The sequence below is a fragment of the Hemicordylus capensis genome, chromosome 5, assembly GCF_027244095.1.
Source record: "Hemicordylus capensis ecotype Gifberg chromosome 5, rHemCap1.1.pri, whole genome shotgun sequence".
Classification (NCBI taxonomy): Eukaryota; Metazoa; Chordata; class Lepidosauria; order Squamata; family Cordylidae; genus Hemicordylus; species Hemicordylus capensis.
In genome coordinates, this window is record NC_069661.1 from 168,092,614 (window position 1) to 168,115,537 (window position 22,924).

General features: G+C 42.3%; 1 long non-coding RNA gene across 2 annotated transcripts in view; it reads right to left on the reverse strand.

Annotated features, from left to right (window-relative positions):
* Positions 1 to 287: 287 nt before the first annotated feature.
* The window catches only part of LOC128325682 (uncharacterized), a 63,621-nt gene continuing 40,984 nt past the window's right edge, over positions 288 to 22,924 (reverse strand). Inside the window, exon 3 of one of the 2 annotated variants that reach the window (XR_008307558.1) lies at positions 288 to 460. This is a non-coding gene — a long non-coding RNA (uncharacterized LOC128325682). Of the gene's footprint in view, positions 461 to 20,221; positions 20,933 to 22,924 lie in introns of those variants that run through there. The other variant, XR_008307556.1, reaches the window with a different exon arrangement.

Consider the following 22,924-nt stretch of genomic DNA (forward strand, 5'->3'; position numbering starts at 1 on the left):
GCCTCTTGCCGCTCCATGTTGTGTTAAGTAAGTAACACGAGTGAGTCTCCTAGCTTGCTTGCTTGCTAGATAGCTTGGCGGTAGGGCACGGATAACGGCAGCGAGCGACCTCTTCCTTCCTTGCTTGGCGGCATGTGTTAGGCAGCAGCAGCCGAGCTGATCATGCGCCTTTCTTCTGGGTCACGTGCTGCGAGAAGGAGGAGGAGCCCACCGGCCACAACTAGGCAAAAGGGTGGAGGGTGGACGGAGGCAGCAGGCAGGAAATACGGCGCTCCCCGGAGCCAGAACAAAGGCAGAATATTTATTTTTTAAAAAAAACAATACACTCATTCAAGGAAGCTGGGGCCAGCGCTGGGTGGGGGAGGCACGTGACATGTTTCTCGGGGGGCCCCTAAGCTGGGGGCCCACGAGACAACTGTCTCCCCTTGCCCGATCATAGTTACGCGCCTGGGTGGCTTGCCTGTGAAAGAAAACAAAAGTACACTATGAACTGCACTTGAGAACTTTAAAGCAACCATACATAAAGAATTCATAAGCACTTGGTTATCAGATCCTATAGTTTGGAGACAATTATGCTGTGTAATTAGAGAATATTGTGTTCTCTTTGTGAGCACAGACACAGAGTATCTGATTCCAGACTATGCAAAAAGAAGGTTCAACTTGTTTATAAAAGCTCACTGTTTGCATTCATTATATACCTATCAATATAATTTCAACATCTAACAACTACCACCACGTTCAGTTACAAGTTCTGAATTCAGTAAAAATATATATAATAAAAAGAATGGATAGCATTTAAGCTCTAGAGTACAACTACTAATACATTGTTAACTTGTTTAGCTGTATTTCACCTTTTGAGATTAAACTGCATGTACTGCCAACATACAAGTAGATCCTTTTGACATCATGAATTATGAATTCTAGCAGACAATAGCGAACCAAATTATTCAGCCTGGGTGTGAGCCACATCATACTGAATGAAGCTGGATTGGACCCATTCTTTGTCAAATTTTACTAAATGACAAAAAGGATATATTGTTTTGTTCTACTCACTCCTATGCGTGGGTGAGAAGTAATCTATATTAAAAATGAATTATTTAGCAACACACTATGATTTATAAGGATAGACTTTCAGCTAATTTATCACTTTCCTAGGATACTGACCAAGATTTATGGACAGAATTATTGTGCACATATTACTATGACAAATTTGTTTTGGTAAGTTCAGAAAATAGACCCCGTTAAGAATCAGAACCTCTTTTTACACCCCAACCTTCTTTAAGTTGCTGACATACTAGCTATTTACTGGAAGAAAGTCCTACTGAAATTTAGTCTTTAGAGTAACTCCTGAGTCTGGAAGTCAGCCAATGAAACTAGTCGTCCACCTCCAACCTTGCATATGAAACCCCTACAGGAAAAAATACCCCTTGTCTGTGTCACCAGATCTTAGTGGCAAAATAATCCCACCCCCAAGGAAACTTTCAAATTGTTCATCCTGTGCCCATATGTAGCCATGAAAACCAGTTTAGTAACTGGCTTTTATTGTTGCACTTATTGCGATTGCTTGCTTGCTGCATGATTGTTGTTTTATTGGATGTTTATTGTGAGTTTACTATTCTAAGCCGCCATGAGTTCGCATTGTGAAAATTGGTGTGGGGTATACATTTTTAAAATAAATAAAGATAGTGACAAAGCATAACCTGTACAAAATGTGAGTGAATTGTGAATGAGTCATGTTGCAAATTGGTCACATGTGAAAGTATTTGCAAGACCTGTCCAGTAGGTACCAAATCTACTGTCCAGAAGGTGCCAAACCTGGAGACATCAATGTATGTTAACTTCAACCCATAAAAATGGCTGTGGACATCCACACTAAGGCTGCAGTCTCACATAACGTGAAACTAGAGGTTGCCTAATCCGCGGTTAATTTTTCTAACCATGAATCACATCACAGACATTCATCCAATCTCAGTCTGGCAACCTCTGTTTTCAGTGCAGGGGAGCCCCCCCCCCCCCGCTTCCAGGTCTGCCAAGGCTGCATCCCAGCAAGCTGTGTACTGCTCACATCAGCAAATTGTGAGCAAGATGTCAGAACATCTCCAGGGTAGCAGACATTGCCATGGTCTTCAAGGGGATGTGCCGAGATGATTGTGCCTTTTTGGAATGGTTCACCTGCCCTGGACTGAGAAAGAGCATTTAAATCCCTTTGAAAGCCCTTCATCTGACAGCAATTGCATTGCCACCCTCTTAAGAGCCCTGCAACAAAATAGTCGTGCACAAGCACAATTTCTGGTAGAAGGGGATGCTGCAGGGCACTGTTTTCCTATTACTCAGGAAAGGGAAGGGAACATGATGATTTCCTAGGAGGGGAAATGTATATGAGGGAGTACAAAGGATCCTGGGGTCTGGCCCATTGTGACCAAGGATACTTTTGTGATGGCTCACCCTAGCAAAACAGTCCATAAAGATCAAAGCACACTCCTGCCCCCATGGTGGCTTGATGCCAGATTAGCACTCTCATGGGAGGGGCAGTCTACTGGGGAGGACCTTAGGCTTGCAAACCTCCGGTTTTTGAGCAGATCCATTCAAGAATTCTGGGGGCTGCCCTTTATACCCGACCCTTGGTATCGCCACTCTGCCATATGTTCCCGTCCCAGTGATCTAATGGGGTTGGCCTGTTTATGTTGGCACCACAACTGCATGTACTTGTGAACACACATCGCTTCATTTTCAGAGAGCTAAGCCCTTAATGCCCATCTTGCCACCCTGTCCTCTTTCTATCTCATGACTGCCAGGAGAGGGAAACAAGGGACGGAGTGGGAATGAGGGCATGCCCCCATGTGCAGCTTTCCCATTTGACAGGCTTGGAAGCTGTTGCTGTGGAGTTTATTCCCTGTTGCTTTATTAGATTGGAGAGAGGGGGCAGTGCAAGTGCTTGAAGAGCACTGCAGGCATGGAGCAGGCATGATCTCAGGTGGATCTGAGCTGCCCTTTCTATGATTACAGTTCCAAAAACTTCATGGGACCATGGTGATGGTGGCATCCGCAGTCGGATGTAGTTGCCAACAAAAACCCTAAGGTTGTGGCAGCGGAACTCACTACAAACCAAAGCTTCAAACTGGAGTTTTGTCAAGAAAACCTCCAGTTGCTTTTGCCACAAAACCATGGTTGCACACATTCTGGCGTTCACAAATTCCAACCTCTGCCCCATTTAACTGTGGTCTCATGTTACGTGTGAATGCAACTTAAGCTTCACATGGTACTTTCCACAGGAAACGACAGGATGCAATTGCCCACTGCAAGGGTCACTTCATTAAACATGGTTGAAACAAAGGCATGGCAATACACACTGCTTCAAATATTCCCTGATGTGATTTCCTCCCAATGTGATTTTTAGTAGTGCAGAAGAGCCAGCATATACCATAGCTAAGCACGTATTCAAAGAAGAAGAAGATCTTAAAGATGCTTGGGTGCAGGCATCTTTAAAATTATCTTACCCTGGAGGATCTTGCACACTAGAATATATTAAAACAGATTTGAAAATAGTCACCTGCCTGGTAGTCTGCAGCAAATTAGAAATGCTTCCAGCAGCTCTTATTTCCTGTAGGCTTTTCATAAGCTGACCTGGCGTTACAGAGACTGGCCATTTTTTCTGCTAGGCCACAACTGACTAGCACATGTATGTAACTTCTGACTTATTTTCATGGATGCTTTAAAATAGTTAATCAAATACAGGTGAAACTCGGAAAATTAGAATATCGTGCAAAAGTCCATTAATTTCAGTAATGCAAATTAAAAGGTGAAACTGATATATGAGACAGATGCATTACGTGCAAAGCGAGATAAGTCAAGCCTTAATTTGTTATAATTGTGATGATCATGGCGTACAGCTCATGAAAACCCCAAATCCACAATCTCAGAAAATTAGAATATTACATGGAACCAAGAAGACAAGGATTGAAGAATAGAACAATATCGGACCTCTGAAAAGTATAAGCATGCATATGTATTCAGTACTTGGTTTGGGCCCCTTTTGCAGCAATTACTGCCTCAATGCGGCGTGGCATGGATGCTATCAGCCTGTGGCACTGCTGAGGTGTTATGGAAGACCAGGATGCTTCATTAGCGGCCTTCAACAATTCTGCATTGTTTGGTCTCATGTCTCTCACCCTTCTCTTGGCAATGCCCCATAGATTCTCTATGGGGTCAGGTCAGGCGAGTTTGCTGGCCAATCAAGCACAGTACACTGTATACTTTTCAGAGGTCCGATATTGTTCTATTCTTCAATCCTTGTCTTCTTGGTTCCATGTAATATTCTAATTTTCTGAGATTGTGGATTTGGGGTTTTCATGAGCTGTACGCCATGATCATCACAATGATAACAAATTAAGGCTTGACTTATCTCGCTTTGCATGTAATGCGTCTGTCTCATATATCAGTTTCACCTTTTAATTTGCATTACTGAAATTAATGAACTTTTGCACGATATTCTAATTTTCCGAGTTTCACCTGTATGTTATGTGTGAGCAGCAGCATAGCAACTGTGCAGTAGTGCTCATAGTCTATGGTATGTTCCCAGAGGATTGCAGAATTCCTAAAAAGGTAAAATTCTATAGGTGTTGTGTTGCCCCATATTCCACATGTACATAGTGAGGCGATTCTCACGATCACTCAAAAGCGGGCTAGAGGAGCCTAGCCTGCTTTTGGGCGATTGTGTGCTGCAACGGGAGCCGCAGCATATACCCCTCCCCTAAGACAAGTTAACCTCCTATTTTTGCTCATGTGTTGCCGCAGGATGTGTTGCAAGCAGCCTCCCGGGCTCAGGGGTCTCTCCAGAATGCCCCCCGTGCTCGCATGGGGCACCCTGGGACTTCTGGGGGCCACGCAGCCCGCAATCCCCGCAGCCCCCGCTGGCTCCGTGACAGAGCTGGCAGTTGTGTGGGTGGCCGACTCGGCCTCCCAGGGCTGCCTTTGGATCGTCTGCGGGGAGAGCAGGCTAAGCCCACTCTCCCTACAAACCCCCTTCCGGCAAGTCTCACTGATCGTGAGACTCTCCTCACACACTTGTATATCACTATGTGATACTCATATATCTGTATGTTACTGTATATTTTCAAATGGAAATTTACATGATAGGTAATCTTATAGCTGCTTATACCAATGTGACCATGTAGATTTTCTGTAATTCAACCCAAATAAACTTACTTATTTGCAAGGTTGTCTTAATGTCAGATTTGGAAATCTGCAGCAGTTAGACAAATCCATAGAAACCAATTCATGGAGACATAAATAAATTCATGGAGACATGGACAAATTCCTGAATCAGCCCAGGACAGGGTCTCTGCTAAGACAGGGATCTCGGAGGGACACAGATAGCTCCCATGGGAAAGGGATTGGGGCTTCAGATAGCTCTGAGCAGGACCACCAGAGAGTTGGGTATAGCAACATAAGAGGGATGTTTCTCCACCAGCAGCTGCTTGGAGTGCACTGCTGGTTTTTATTGTTGCTAGCTACTTGAATTGAGTAGATTGGCCCTTCCCCTTCCCTGCACAAGGCTTTGTTCTTTAGAGGCCCAATTTGCTACATCGGGTCCAGTGGTGCTAAGTGGCACTTGCTGGCTCCAATGTTACTGAGATACGTCTGCATGTTCTGGCAAGTCTTTGAGGGGCTCCTCTAAGTAAGAGAATGAAGGCAGAGTCATGTCCTCAGCTTATGGTGAGGGTGCTAACTCTGGTTCCCCAGTACTTCTGATATGGGGGATCTTGTCAGTGTGGGGTCACCTAGGATCTCAGTCATAGGGTCTTTCCCTGTGTCATCACTCCAATCTGAGAGGCTGCTTAGAGTTGGGTAATGAGACAATAGGTCTGACAGTGGTTGTTTACCATGACAGCTGAATACAACTCGATTTTCAGAGGCAGCAGAAGTATCTCTGGGTGCTAAATTCATGGTGAAAACAATAGGGGATGGCTATGTACCATTATGCCTGATTTGTGATGGTGATCTTGGAGACAGAAGGTTGGACAAGTTGAATCTTGTCCAATCCAGTAATGCAATGCAAAGGCTATTAATGTACTGTGCAGATTATATGGGCTAATAATTTGACAATAACATGGATGACGTATATCAACAAAATGGAGAGCAACACCTGATTGTTATTGATCTACATTTCTTCTGTGCTACATATGGAAACTGTCTATAGTTTGTTCTTAGTTAAGCTTAAGTAACTTGTGCAAATCTAAGATGTGGAATGAGAGGCAGAAGTTGCATTGGGATAACAAGTCATCTGGATGAGCAATCACTTTCTTATATACCTCCTGACAAGTTCAGAATTGTCTTGCAATGCAATACATCAATCTTCAGCTTTGATCTTTTAAAGCCAGCAGGCTTGGTAGACATTCTGAAGCCTGTGAAATGCATGGAAAGCAACAGTAAAGTCTGTAGCCTTTCAAACTCCATGGTAACTCAAATTGCCTGACAAATCCAGGGCACATTTCCATTTAGGGGTTTTTCCTCTCCCACTAAAGCATACAACAGTCTCTTTTTTAACCTTCTTAGTGATTGTGCAAATTGGTGGATCTTCTTAAGAGAAGCCAATTGGAGCTGGCTGGTCCCATGTGCTGTACGGAACACATCCAATGGTTGGCAAACAGTAAGCAAAATTTTACAAAGCAGGGAAAGCTGTATAATTGTGAGTGCCCTCAGAATTGGCAGTGCCAGAGGCCTTGGCCATGAAGGGAGTGTTATAGGGCTCACAGTAAATTATAGAATACTTCAATGGGCCAGGGAGATCTGCTCCAGATCCTATTCAATGGAAATACTTCTCTTGATTTCAGTGAGCTCACAGTCTGGCCACAGAAGAGGGATACACTTGAGACAGTCTTTTACTTTCCAAGCTGAGCTGAATCACACTCAAATATGGATGTGAAAAGCCTTTGAGTGATCCAATTATCAGAGCTTTAGCTGTGAGATCTGTATGGCATGCTATAGACACTTTTGCTAGGTTTAGAGAGGGGAGAAAATGAAATGGAAGGACTCCTTAGATAAAACCTAAGGGATGGAAATGTAGTTGAGTGGAATACCATACTTTGTGACCAAAAATGAATTGACTTTGGGGTTATCCAAACTGAAAATATAAAAGGGGTTATGCATGCATGTGCATCACTCAGTGAATGCAACATCAAGAGACGACTCACGTGTGAAACAGCTGTCACAGAAATCAAACACTACAGAAGGAGCTTTCATTTCACCTGACATCACATAAGATACAATATTTTTCACTCAATATATTCATTTGCAAGCTATCAGTTGCTTCCCATGACACATCTAAGTGTAAGACTATTGTTGCCACAAATTTCCAGTAATACCACACTTCAAGTAACATGCCACAGAAAAAGCAGTCCCATGGGAAAGAGGCATCATGAGTGTGTGTGTGTGTGTGTTTGTGGAGAGCATCACCTGTACTGAAAATGATGGATTTAGAGAGTGCATGTTATCATCCAAAGCCGCCCTTAGGGTTAATTTGCACATATGAGAGAGAGAGAGAGAGAGAGAGAGAGAGAGAGAGAGAGAGAGAGAGAGAGAGAGGAAGAGGAGGCTTATATTGTGAAAGCCTCTTCCTCACATTGCAAAATATGAGAAAATGCAGCAGCAACAAATGAAAGCAGAACAATATATTATTTTAAAATAACAATTAAAATCGTCCCCATCAGGTAGCCATCAGAGGTCATTGACTAGCCTTTATAGCTCCACCACTGAAATTTAGTCACTGGCTCCCTTGTTTCTGCAAAGTAAGACTGAGGATCAAACAGCATGTTATGCTAATGATCACATGTTTGCATTAATGTGCTCCCCCCTCCCAATAAATAGCAGGTGGATCAGCCCCACATAGTTCAGGACCACAGCCTGGTAGGACAGGGTTTAACCCTCTGCCACTACCATGATCTTGATCTGGATAGGGTCTCCGAACACTTGTTATTTTCCTTGGGGAAAATATTTCCATTTGTGCCAATGCTATAAAACAAGGCAGTTTGCCTAAAGAGGAAATAGACGAACTGAAGAAAGAGATGACATTTTGCTAAAGTTCACATGAATGCTCTTCTTTTAATCTGTGTCTTCAAAGGGTATTAGAGCCATGAATTTGTACCTGTAAATGTCATCCCTATAGGATCTGATTTTGAAAACATATGAGAATTTCCATCAATCACTGGTTGCAATAAGGACTGTGAAAAATATTTGTTTTCATTGCTTTATGCTCTATATGTGTCTTTTAATCCATGTGTGTGTGGCTTGTAAAAATAATGGATCAAATAATGTTGAAGATGATAGTTTGAAACAAAGGAGCAAAATTTCTGATCCAAAATGGTTTAAAAGTGTTAGGTTCTATGACATTAAATATTTCAAATCAAATATTTAGTACAACTTTGATGTTCTGAGATGACCAGCTTGGATAAACTGATGTTAATGGATGGCTCTGTTACATTCATTGGGTCCAGCTCTTGCACTGGAAAACAACCCTTCTCGGTAAGGTGAGAAGTTTCATTATGGGAAAGCATTTTCAAGAGGGGACATTTTGAACATTACTTACCATTTGGAAACTCAATGGGTACAATTGCTGTATATTAAGTACATGAGATAGTTAACATACAAGCAAAATACAAGGTCTTGGTTATAACCCATAAAGCCCTAAACAGCTTGGGCCCTGGGTATTTAAGAGAACGTCTTCTTTGCTTTGAACCACACTGCCCATTGAGATCATCAGGAGAGGTTTGTCTGCAGTTGCCACCGGCTCGTCTGGTGGCTACTCAGGGATGGGCCAAGAACCTTCCCATCTCTTACAACTTTTTAAAAGGCGGTCAAGACTGGACTCGAAACTAACCAGACATTTTCAGTTTTGTGACCCCCAAATGAGGGGCTTGGCTTGGCTCGGGGGTTCTAGAATTTTAAATTATTATTACTTTTTTTATTTACCACCGGGTCCGGCGGTGGCCTTGGGTGGGGGTGTGTGTGTGTGCTGCCATGGCTGTGGGAGAGCCTCCAGATGTTCTCCTTTCCCCAACTGGAGAGCCCTTGAGCCGGACCTGTTTGATGCTGAACCGGCTTGAGGTCAAGCCAGTTTGCTTATCCCTAACTAAGAACATTTTAAGCTAAGCAGAAGCAGTTTTCTAGACAATGTGGCAAGGACAGGAAGAAAGTTGTGCATTATAGTTGGACAGGAAGAAAGTTTTGCATTATAGTTGTAGCTATAGGAAGCAGTACAAATAAACAATTAAAACCTAGACTCATCTGAACTCAAATGAGTTCATTTGAACTCACAGTAGAACTGTGGCTCTACTGAATAAGGGGGGTATAGAGATAAGAATAGACATGGGTTCAAAGTCAGGTTTATTTGCCAACAAAATAAATGTTCAGTGACTGACCTATAATTTTATTAAGAAGCTCTAGTAACTAACAAAAACTTCTTAAGTGGAGTCTTGAAGCTTGTGACACAAAACCTACAATTCACAATTTGCTTGTTATTATGGAAGCAGCTAGCATGTATAAATGCACAGTATTTTCTGACAACATACTCAAATCATCATTAGAGTGATTGTTTTATTGTTAGTCTGAGAATGTGGAATCTAAGCTGCTGAATGCTGGTAATAATTATTCATTTGGGATTAATTCTTAATAGCATGCAACAGCTCAGCATGCAGTTCTTGAAACTGCCTGTGAAAATGTATTTGGAGCTAAGGATGGTGACTGACCTACATTTTTTGCAAGTCAACACCTCTGATTAGAGCAATATTGTAAGGTAGAGTGAACTGGTGTATAGTAAAAGCAAAAAAGAGTCTATTCGAAAACAAAATAGAATGCAGTAATCTTACTAAGAGTTATGAAAGCAGAGATACACATCATTTTCTAGTAAAGAATTTAAACACATATTTCAAAATACCATCTTATATGCATATTGCTAAAAACTAAGTATATTTGAGGAGAATAGGTATGCTGAATATTTACAAGCAGAATTGGGCATAAGCCTGCCAAAACCTAGCCCTTTAATATCCCTGTGAGGGATCCCCCGGACCTGAGGCAGAGGGCAGGGAGGAGTGGACGGCCACCTGCAGAGGGGGAAGGTTCCAAACGGGGCCGCTTGCCCCAGCTGCAGACAGCATCAATTGGGGAGCTGCTGTCTGTGGCTTCGTGTGCTGGCCCAACTGAGGGGTAGGCAAGACTGTCGCGACTCCGGACGAGGTCTCACCGGACCACCCGAGTGTCTCTCATAGGGGTCTCATGATACTTCAGGCCGAGATCTTGGCTCCAGCCAAGGTCGTGAGGTTTGCCCCAGGGCTTTATAACAAGCAGCTGGCCAATGAAGAGGGGCCAGAGCAGAACGAGGGCTCAGAGGCAACAGAGCTCTATGAGTTTTGTTGGAGCTGGTGAGCGGCATATGAAAGTAGGGGGCTTCATGATTTCCATTGTAATCAAAGGGATTGTCACACTCCTTCAGCCCGCTGGCTGGCGTTCCTTGACCCTGTTGTCAGGGTCTTTTAAACCTAGCCCCAATTTGAAGGGTAGAGCCAGCTACTCACCAGACTCTGAGGCCTGGCTAGGTTTAAAAGTCCCTGACAAAAGGGACAAGGAATTCCAGCAGGCTGAAGGAGTGTGACAATCCCTTTTTATTACAATGGAATAATTAAGTACAACTTAGTGGCTGGGTTTGGACATAGCACCAAACTGGGGGTTGGCGAAGCTGCAGTTTCAATTTCAAACTGTGAATCATGCCGCAGATGTTCATCAAACTGCGACCCACCAACCTCCAGTTCCAGGAGAGGGGAGCCAAAGACTGGACAAGCACACCCACCCTGCCACCATCTTCGGGCACAGCAACACAGTGCACCACACACCTCGGTCCAGAAGACCCACCACCACTTCAAACCCCCCACCTTCCACCCTCCACAGGAACCACACAACCCCAAACATCCACCACTACCACAGACCACTGCATCACCCACTGCAGGAATCATTTCACACACCTGGGCGATCTGGCATGGTGCGACTTTGATCAACGAGGGTGTGCTTGTGGGCACACGCACCTCCAGTTGCTACCCCACAGCCCATCAGTACAGAGGTTGTGGTGGCGACCCCTATCCCAGACGCAAAACCAGGTGGCGTGTGGCGGTACAAATTGGCCTTGGTCTTGGGGGCTTCCAAACCCAAATCCTGCCCCCTAAAGGATCCCATGCCCGAACAAGGATGCATTGCTGTCCTTCTCAAAGAGGTGAGCCAAGTACAGCTGTTCTAGGTCACCTATCTGGGTCTCATCCACCTTCTCTCCTGATTTAATAGTGTATTGGCCAATTTGGAGTTGTCCTGTGGGGTCCATGAACTGGACAACCATGGGTTCGCCATGGCCCCTGGCATCCCTGGAGGTTTCCCCTGAACTTTGCACTCCTGTCAGCTGTTGGGTGGCTGCAGGTGCACATGAGGTACCAGAGAAGATGGAGCTTGTGGACTCCTCCATGGCCCTGAAGAATGTGACCAACATGTGGGGCAGGCTGGTCACCATGGATGATGCCATTCAGGCCGACCAAAGGTGGAAGGAGTCCCTACAGAAGGAACGGTGTGCTGCCGCACTGTCCCCCAAGTGCACACAGGTACTTCCCTTGCAAGAGCTTGCAAAGTGCAACTGCTACTGGAAACTGCTGCTGCTGGGACGGCGGTGGCAGGTGGTGCTCGCCTGCTGGCTATGGTGGCAGATGGTGCAGCAGGCCTGCTTACCCCCTGTGCAGATGTAAGGGAAGGCATCAGACTAGATCTCAGCATCCTGTCTGGCATCAGGTGCCCAGTCCCTGCTGTAGCCCTTCTTTCCAGCAGGACCCAGGGCTGCATGTCATAGCAGGCCATTGTCCTGGGCTCCACTCCAGACATCTTATTGTGCATGGTGACCTCTCTCAGCCCCATCTTGGAGATGCTAGAGAGGGAACTTGGAACCTAGATGCTCTTCCCAGAGTGGCTCCATCCCCTAAGGGAAATATCTTACAGTGCTCATATGTAGTCTCCCATTCATATGCAACCAGGGTGGATCCTGCTTAGCTAAGGGAACAAGTCGTGCTTGCTACCACAAGACCAGCTCTCCTCTCTATATACACATATGTATACTACCGAAGTCTCTAGGTGTTTTACAGCATAAAAGAAAAGAATAAAACAAACCAAGAATTTAACATAAAACATAAAACCAGATTAAAATATCCATTTTAAAATGGATATGTTCACTTTTAAAATGAACAATAATCTACACAAAAATATGTCCATGTGTACAGACACATGTACGCAGACACAACATAATGTCATAAAAACATGAGAACAGCCCTGCTGGAACAGGCCCAAGGCCCATCTAGTCCAGCATCCTGTTTCACACAGTGGCCCACCAGATGCCGCTGGAAGCCACAGGCAGGAGCTGAGGACACGCCCTCTCTCCTGCTGTTACTCCCCTGCAACTAGTACTCAGAGGCATCCTGCCATTGAGGCTGGAGGAAACCGATGATAGACCTCTCGTCCAATAGGTTATCTAAGACATCCAGGTCATTGGCTATCACCACATCTTGTGGCAGAGAATTCCACAACTTTATTATGTGTTGTGTGAAAAAGTACTTCCATTTATTGGTCCTAAATTTCCTGGGATGACCCCTGGTTCTAGTGTTATGTGAGAGGGAGAAGAATTTCTCTCTATCCACTTTCTCCATACCATGCATGATTTTATAGACCTCTATCATGTCTCCCCGCAGTAGTCTTTTTTCTAAACTAAAAAGCCCCAGGTGTTGTAGTCTTGCTTCATAAGAAAGGTGTTCTAGGCCCCTGATCATCTTGGTTGCCCTCTCCTGCACCTTTTCCAGTTCTACAATGTCCTTTTTTAGATGTGGTGACCAGAATTGTACACAGTACTCCAGGTGTGGCCACACCATAGTTTTGTATAAGGGCATTAAAATATTAGCAGTTTTATTTTCAGTCCCCATCCTAATGATCGCTAGCATGAAATTGGCTTTTTTCACAGCTGCCACACATTGAGTTGACAGTTTCAATGAGCTGTCCACCACAACCCCAAGATCCGTCTCTTGGTCAGTCACCAACAGCTCAGATCCCATCAGCATATACTTGAAGTTGGGGGGTTTCGTCCCAATGTGCATCACTTTACACTTGTCAACATTGAACCACATTTGCCATTTTGTTGCCCACTCACCCAGTTTGGAGTGATCCTTTTGGAGCTTTTCACAATCCATTTTGGATTTCACTACTCAAAAGAGTTTGGTATCATCTGCAAATTTGGCCACCTTGATGCTTATCCCTACTTCTAGATCATTTATGAATAAATTAAAAACCACTAGTCCCAGTACAGATCCCTGGGCGACCCCACTTCTTACTTCCCTCCATTGTGAAAACTCTCCATTTATACCTACCCTCTGTTTCCTGTCCTTCAACCAGTTACCAATCCTTATCGCATGACTGCTAAGTTCTCTCAGGAGTCTTTGATGAAGAACTTTGACAAAAGCTTTTTGGAACTCCAGGTATACTATGTCAGCTGGATGACCTTGATCCACCCACTTGTTGACACTCTCAAAGAACTCCAAAAGGTTTGTGAGACAAGATTTACCTTTGCAGAAGCCATGCTGGTTCACTCCCAGCAGGGCCTGTTCTTCTATGTGCTTTACAGTTTTATCCTTGAGGATCCTTTCCATCTATTGGCCTGGAACAGATGTTAAGCTAACCGGCCTGTAATTTCCCGGATCACCACTGGATGCATTTTTGAAAATCGGTGTTATATTTGCTACTTTCCTCTGGTATAGAGCCTGATTGCAGGGATAAGTTATATATTTTAGCAAGGAGGTTGGCAATTTCACATTTGAGTTCTTTGAGGATTCTTGGACGGATGCCATCCGGCCCTGGTGATTTGTTAGTTTTCAGTTTTTCCAGACAGTTTAGAATATAATCTCTTGTCACTTCTATCTGACTCAGTTCTTTAGCCTCCATCCCCAAAAAGCCTGGTTCAGGAACAGGTATATGCTCAATATCCTCTGACGTGAAGATCGATGCAAAGAACTCATTTAGCTTCGCTGCCACTTCCATATCCTCCATAATAATCCCTTTCACTCCCTCATTGTCTATCGCCTCCCTGGCAGGTTTCCTGCTTCTGATGTATTTAAAGAAGTTTTTTTATTCCCCTTGATACTTTTAGCTAAATGTTCCTCAAACTCTCTTTTCACCTCCCTTATTGTCACTTTGCATTTCTTTTGCCAGAGTTTGGGTTTCTTTCTGTTCTCTTTATTTGGACAGGCCTTCCAATTTCAGAAGGAAGTCTTCTTCCCTTTTATGGCTTCCTTGACGGTACCTGTTAGCCATGCTGGCATCCTCCTGGACTTAGTGGTACCTTTCCTCCTTCTGAGTATACAATCTAACTGGGCTTCTAGTATTGTGGTTTTGAGTAAACTCCATGCATTCTGGAGCGAAGTGACTCTCCTGATTTTCCCTTTCAGCTTTCTTTTCACCATACTCCTCATTTTGGAGAAGTTTCCTTGTCAGAAGGAATGTCAGAATGTCATGTCAAACTAAGCTTCAGAGATAAGAACATTTGGAACCTCTAATTAACAGGTGTCATCCTTCCATGAAGCAAGGTGAGACAATTGCCTCAGGGAGAAGATTACTGGGACACCAACAGGTTAGCAAGATGCTTCCTGTCATCTTCTGCCACTCACCACCATAGGAGCAGCTCTTTGTCTACACCTCTTGACCTCTTCACCCTTGCAACCTGTCATGGCATGGAGCACGTGTGCCCTCCTCCATTTCTTCCCTTCTGTGCTGCTAGGCTGATTATGAATTCCTCTTCCTCCTCCTTTTCACAATCAACCCAATGGTACATGAGGGAAGAGATGGAGGGTCCATGAGATGCACACTGGTGGCTCTTGCCACACAAAGGAGGTGGTAGTGGTGATAATGAGTAAGTTTGTGTGTGTGTGCGCGTGTACATGCATGCACATGAAATCAAGTGATGAATATAACTGCTGCCACTTGCAGAAAAAGAGGGAAAGGAGAAGAGGTGCATGTGGCCTGCCTCAGGTGCCCAAAGGTCTTGGACTGCCACTTCCATAGTTATAATCTGAAGAAGGGTACAAAAAGGAGGAAAAACTGGGCCAAGGTCTTTGTGCACCATAGGTGGAGTGTTATGCTGCCTACCTGCTACTTTGCCGATATTCATCTGCTGCTCTCATAGCTATCCTCTCTACCTTTTTCTTTTGGGCCATCTGACCTCCTTCCATGCATGCTGCATTTGAAAAAGAAGAAGATGGAACAGAAGACGTGTGGAGAGGAGAGGGCAGTGAGGAGAGGTGGCAGACGGCATCTGGTGAGGCAGCCACCACAGCTGAATGCATGGTGGAGATGGGGCAGCAACTGTTACCCCTTGCCCTCTGGTGATTCACCATCTGAGGTGACTGCTTCAGGTTGTCTCATAATGAAGCAACCTGTGAAGAAATCAGTTAGGCAAAGCCTCACCATCACTACCTTGACCTGCTGTTGCTTCTCCAGGAGAACTGGGCTCCTCCTTTCTTCACAAAAATCAATAGAAGTGCCCTGTGAGGAGGAGGAGGAGCAGCAGCAGCAGCTGGAGCCACCAAGGAAGGAAAAACTACTCATGTCAATGTTTGTAATGATTTACTGTTTTTATCAATTTTATGGAAGTGTTTCTGCCTGAAGAGTAGGGTAAAATGTTATAGATAGGTAGATAGATAGATAGATAGATAGATGGTGAATCTTCACAAACTCCTATTGCCAGCAAGTTAACAATGACAATTAAACAAAACAAAACAAAAAAGCAATAGGACTAAAATGGAGAAAGAGGTTGGAACTTATTTTTGTTTACTGTCTTTGGATACAATTTTGGAATTTTGGTCAGGGATGCTCTGCCATGGTGCATCTGTATGGAACTTACCTGTTTCCTTCTAATTTTGAAAACCAGAAGTTAGGAGAGTGAATGTGATGGCTGTACTCCCATCAACTTTCAATGCAACATAGAAGAAAAGAGATTCATGCAAAATTAACATGGGTGATTGATTTGATTTGACTCTAGGGTAGCATTGCATAAGCCTGTACATGAAATTTTCTAGTAGGTTTTGCAACATACGTAGCAGGTGGTAGAGTATATATGTTCTGTACCTGATTTTTGGGAGGAAGAGAGAATGTAAAGGAACACACTGAAATTGCTACACCTAACAAGTAAATAGAGAATTGCTAACTGCCCTCTTAGGGAGAGGTATAATTAACAAATAGATTTTATATGGGAAAGGTTCTTTTTTTATAAATAGCATTAGGGCTGAACTTGAATAATCAGGTGAGTTTATGTTATTCATCCCCACCTCAGCTGCCAATAAGTATCTTATTGGAAATTAAACTAATTTGAAAGACACAATGATGTTTCAACATGTCAGCAATTATCAGACTCTAGGCTTCTATCTTTCTGGGAGAAATCTTAATATGCTGTCAGGCTCTCAAATGTGTTGCTTTCCATCCTCTTCACCATTGTGAGTAGGTTAAATTGAACAGGGCTCTAGCCTGTTAATCTATCTGGTATCTTCCTGACTGCCAATTTGTCACTGGAAAGAAATTGGGAGGGGGGAATCACATCACCGGGAAGCTTATTATATCTTACTTCCTTTACTTTGTTATGGTCATAGACCAGCACACAAGCAGTGATACAATTTACATTATAAGCAAGTTAATCAATAGCAAGAATAAAAATACTAATATTTTAACTAAATATTAAAATAACAAATATATACATACCATTTCTGAAATTCCAAGACCAATACAGACATAACCATGTAGGATCTACCAGAATGCAGAGAGCCCTTGCCACTAAGAAACAATATTTTGCTATTTGATATTTAGCATTGGGATATTTATTGGCTAAAAGATAGTGACATAAAATCCATCTGGATGGCCTGGGAATTTTTAAAATAAGAGTTGAATCAACCTTAACTGAGAGTCAGAATAGAATATGCATTGTAAAAGGACATGAACAATTTACTCCAGAGCCATATGGACATAACCACTGGGAAGCTGGAACTTTGCCATACTCACCCTCTAAAAATGGCAAGGAGAGAATATTAATATAGGCTCTAGAGAAGGCCCATCGATACTTAGAATAAGTGAATGAGAATAGGTAAGCTGCTGGGGGAGATCTTAAGGACTCTAAGAGGTTGGTATATACTTGGAAGTTTGGCTTAACTAGTTCTGGAATTCCATGTCCCAGACTTGTTGTTTAATAATATCCTTGGCCTTATCAAAACATGAGGATAATAAATGCTCAGATGAGAGGTCATACAAAAGCAGCTTACATATAATGTTTTTCCACCAATTTGACCGGTAATTATTGTACAATATTAAAGAGATCAGCCCAATCGGAATTAGATTTAGCTTTAGCCATGCAGTTAGAATAACTATCCAAGCTTTAGTTTCAGTTCTAAGTAGCCCAGCTTCCAATCTCAAGGCCACTTTAGTAATTGATCTAGGATTCAAAAATAATGATCTTAAGAATGCAGATTGTACTTTTTCAAGAGAACCAAAGTTGGAATAAAGGCCTAATTGTGCTCCACATAGAAGCTGTGCTGTTGATTTTGTGGTAAATAATTTAATGGCAGCTGTAAGAAAATTCCCTCCCTGAGTTCGATGGGATCTTAATATGGCCATAGCACTTCTCTGAGGCAGGGAAGAGACATAGTTGACTAGGACAGTCTTCCTTCTATATGCCTGGAAATTGACTTCCAAATATTTAAAACAGTTCACTTGTTCTATGTCATGGATATCTATACACCATTTGTGGATCTTAAAGCTGTTAGGAAAAACTATGACTTTCTTTTTTTGATGGCTGAAAACCAACTGCTCCTCCCTACAATGTTGAGCGAGAGCCTTAAGAGCACTTCTAAGGCCAGTATGGATCTGAGAGAAAATGACAGCATCATCAGCATAAAGTAAAACAGAGAGTTGCCTGTCCGCTAGTTTTGGGACATGCAAATCCAGACTCTGCAGACACTTGATTAATGCATTTATATAAATATTGAACCAAAAATGAGCCAATATACCACCTTGTTTGACTTCCATAAAGGTCAGATTGGAGAGCTGGCCAGCATGGTTACATCTTACTCTGTCTTGCGTTCTCATAGAGTTTATAGATAAGCAACAGCAAGCATTTATCAACAGTTGAATTCTTAAATTTAACCCATAAGAAAACTCTTGAAATTGACTCAAAGGCCGCTCTGAAATCCACAAATGCAGAGAATAATGAAGAGCTGGAACTCCATGTATATTTCTCTGCTAAATACTGTAATACCAGGCAATGATTAATTGTAGATCTTCCAGCCCTGAAGCTCATCCTAGAGTATATTCTCCTAATCAAGCCAATCACAGAGCTTCCAGCAGAAATGTCTCACATATAATATGCTAATTATGTTCAAAAGGTTTATAGGTCTGTAATTAGCAGGATCATTTCTACTGCCTTTTTTGAAAATAGACAACTATAGCTACACCCCAGTCATCTGGTATGTGTGCTGTGTTGTCTGTATATGTAAACAATGATGCTAGAACAGGAGCTCACCAATCTACACTGGCCTTTATTAATTCTAAAGGAATAAAGTCATTACAATGAGCTTTACTTCATTTTAGCTGATCTATTAACTGCTTAGTCTCAGTAACTGATACCAGTGGCCAACATTGTATAATATCTGTAACTAGATCTAATAAAGAAGTGGCAGTACAGGCATCTCTGTATAATGAATGGAAATAAGATTCCCATGTTCCTGCTGGTATACAGCAAGCCAACTGGTATAGACCAGAATCTGGATACCCTGCAGTGATTTGCCAGAAAGAGGAAATATTATTGGTTTGGACTGCTTCAATCAAAAGCTGCCAGGTTAAAACTAGAGTAGCCCTTTTCTTTCTTCTAAAAAAAACTTTATAGTTTCTTTTCATTTCTAACATGGTTTGACTAGAACTAGGTGTAATTTCAGTTTTATAACAAATATAAGAATTAATTAGTGCTTTCTTGGCAGTCACATGATCATGGTCAAATTTGAGCTGACTTTAAATTTGTCTTAACAACAAGTACCTGGATCTTCTGAATGAAGACTTCATATAATTCTATTATGCTTTTGGCCAGGGGAGTTGGGTTTGTACATGTCTCTAAAATAGCCATGTGCAGGGTATTACTATGAGCAGAATTATACCATTTAGCAACTGTCTCACTTACCTGACCATCCCATTTAATTCTTGAGGGGCCAGCATCAGCCAAAACATCAGGCTGATGCCTACATGGCCCCTTCAAATGGTCACTTGGAAAACTGCAAAAGAATGATAAAGGTAGATGGTCACTTTTGGATCTAACTAGAATTTTTAAATGGGAGATCATGGGGATCAACTGACAGGAAAGTTAACAAATAATATACAGGAGAGTATCCTGCCTGACCAATATGAATATCGGCCCAGGTGCAGGTTATATGTGAGACAATTCTCCCGGAATGGCTCCATTCAGGAGTTCTTGCCTATTCAGCATTTGTGCTAGGCAGAATCCGGCAACATTGCAAATACTGACTTTCAAGACCCTGCAAGGTAGAGATGGTACATCTTCCAAGCCTGGGGGCCAATAATGGAATTGTGTGAATAGGGTTTTATCATTAGGGCCCATTCTACTGTTTAGATATAGGAAGATGCTGAAAGGCATCATCTCATACTGCGCAGGAGGAGCCAATGGTAAGCCCCTCCTGTATTCTACCAAAGAAAACCACAAGGCTCTGTGTGTGCCAGGAGTCGAAATCGACTTGATGGTACACTTTACCTTTAAAATCTTAAGAGAGCTGCTGTCAGCAGGAAAAACTGGGTTAGATGCACGAATACAGCATAAAACAGCTTTATATGTAGTCACTTTTCTTCTTGTTCCTGTAGTAAAGATGCAAATGCTTAAGACCTATAATAAGTTAGCAAAATTCCCCAGAAAGTAATAAATGACCTGGTAAGTCCGTCATAGCCTTCCCAAGTCATGAGACAATTATTCAAGTCTCCCGAAGGATCTAAAGAAATTGTTTATTCTCTATGACCCAGGTCAATGCTGATCAAAGGACCAAAAAACAGATCAGATTCCTCACAAATATGCCCATTGACAGGGGCAACGGAAGACACATGGAAGAGGTCACATCAATATTAGCAAGCAGTATTTATTTATTTAGCATATTTTTATGCCACCCAAAACTCACGTCTCTGGATGGTTTACAACAAACAGTATCCACATACTGAGGGGAAAAGTACGGGAGGGTGCCAATGAGTATTCAGTTCCAGGTTTCTCAAAATCTTTAAACAATCTTGCTCAGAATTCTCATCTGAAAAACCACCCATGACTGAGGTGGTGACCTACCAATGTTACTTCTCAAGATGACAGTCGCCATGTAATTTATGAATAATTCAGTCAAATCCTGTTACATATAAGGGCTCTTTTTAACTTTCCATCTCTGTTTTTCCCCGTATATTATATCAGAAACATTTTCAGTCTAGGTTATTAATATTCAGTGATGAACTAGGTGAGGACTTTGATCTCTCTGGTAAAAATGGCTTTCATAGTTTTTGTTATTGGTTAAAAACATATGCCTTTTATTCTTAGCATTGTGATGTGCTTCAGTTTGCATTCTCTTTTAAATATTGTTTCTATTCATAATCGTTGTCCTATTCATGCTCTTAAGTTATAAGAGAGAAACTAAAAAGAGTCAAACCCAAAAGTACAAGTAGTTCAGCAATGCTCCCCACTTTTTGATTTATAAAGGCTTCTTCAGCTTTATGCCATTCTTTACATCAAGGGCAGACAGGTGATCTTCTGGGAGAGAGAGAGCCAGAACAAGATTGATAGAGAAATAAGACAAATAACCTGTTGGGGAAAATGCAGAAGAGACACAAAGGACATTCAATGAGAACAGTTTCAAAGGAATGATGCCTCTTAAATTTAATTCTCTTTTCATTTTCTTTTTAATTGTTTCATGCTGTGCTATTTGTGCATCAGTACCTTTGCTTCAATACTTGTGGGCCCTCTTGAGAAAAAATGTAGAGCTTTTGCTGTGAGAAATATTCCAGGTGCTCTGTAAGGAGTTTAAATGTTCGCAGTATGAAACCTTCTTAGTTAATTGGTGTTGGAAGGATTTTTGCTTCTCTCCCCTAAAATGTAATCTGAGACAAAGTTAAATACTTTGTCCTTGGTTCTGACTTTCTTCATTCTAAATCTTGCTGAAATAAATCTAGATACAATGTAAACAGAAAAAAAAACCTATTCATTTATCATTGATATATTCTCTCTCTCTCTCTTTTGCTGATTTATCCATTCCTTTATCTATTTTTGCTTTTTGATCCATCTGAAGGGCTTGGGTATGCAACAATACTCTACATAAATATTATGGATAACACAGAGAATACAATCTTATTAAAATATTATATATCATAGTTAAGGATTGTGGGATTCTGCATTAAAACCAACAAATTTTACAACTGGAACATATTTTATATTTGCATAGGCTACAGACTATGCATAGACCACAAACTAACTTACTCTACTGCACATTTTGGGCAGAATAGAAAATATTTTAAATAAAAATAAACTTTTAAATGAAATAAATATGTTGCATTATTTCCAAACTAGATGTCTATGGGAGGTATATGATCAAATCTCCCATGGATTAAAAAAAAATTGAATAGCAGCCATGCTGCCACCACCCCTGATTCGGATCAGGACCATTACCGTGAGGAGGGATATAATTGTCCCACTGTGTGTTTCCCCCAGTGAAAATTATCTCCTGGGGGAAATTCCCTCATGGGGAAAACTTTACAGGTACCATACCTGTACCTGTAAGTGTCCTGCTGCGGGAAAAACAGAAAATTATTTATCCCGCAGCAGTAGATGGGGTGATTTTTCATCAAGAAAATGGTATGGCGGGAAGGGTTAACTCCCCTTCTCCCAGCACAGCATCCACACTCCCAACTATTGCAGCTATTTTAAAAATGTGGATCATCCAATCTTACTGTCATGTCTTGTTTTACCCTAGTTGCCCATTTAGTTTTTGGAATTGTTTCTTCAGTTGTCTTTTTGAGTAGTGTCTGAGGAAAAGAAAATTGAACTCATAACAATAGAGTGGCATAGGGAAGATATATCTGGAGAAAACGTAGGTGTGAATGGTGGGGACATTGTAAGAGATCTGTCAGTGATAAGTGTAGTTCTACATGAAAAGCATGAACTAGGAGATTCAGAGTGGATTTATAACAACAAAAAAGAGATATCTTTTATCTACAGAACTATGTTAGATCCCTGTCCATCTCATTGCAAGAATGGGGAAAAAATCCATCCCATGGCAGTGATACAGATTTCATGTAAATACATCCCTTTCTATCTTTTAGTAGTATAGACTCAGGTTTAACTGAGAACCAACTGGGAAATGACCCATTCATTTCAGAATGAATTTCAGGAACCCATGAAGCTGGGTCTGGCAGCACGGTGGCATCCTGGGCAAGTGTTGGTTCAGCGCCAGTCCCTCCCTCACCAGCACAGTCCTCATGCTTCTTTGAACTCTTACACTAGTGCCAGTGACAGATCCCACACTCTTCCCCCTACCAGCCAGCCATAGCTTTGCTGCCTCCTCCCATAAAGGGGATCAGATTCTGTAGAGGGCTGGTTGACCCTGCTAGGCCTTCAGCATAACCTTGGCCACACTCTGGGATGGCCCTAGGATAAACAGCACACTGGGTGAGAGTGCCTTTGGTATTCCCCTATGGTTAGTTTAGCAGTGTTGCTTGTGCAGATTTGCAAAACCTAGTTGTTAACAGGCTCCTGTTCCCAGGTGTTCCCAGCAACATTCATGAAAAGGGCCCCGAGCCA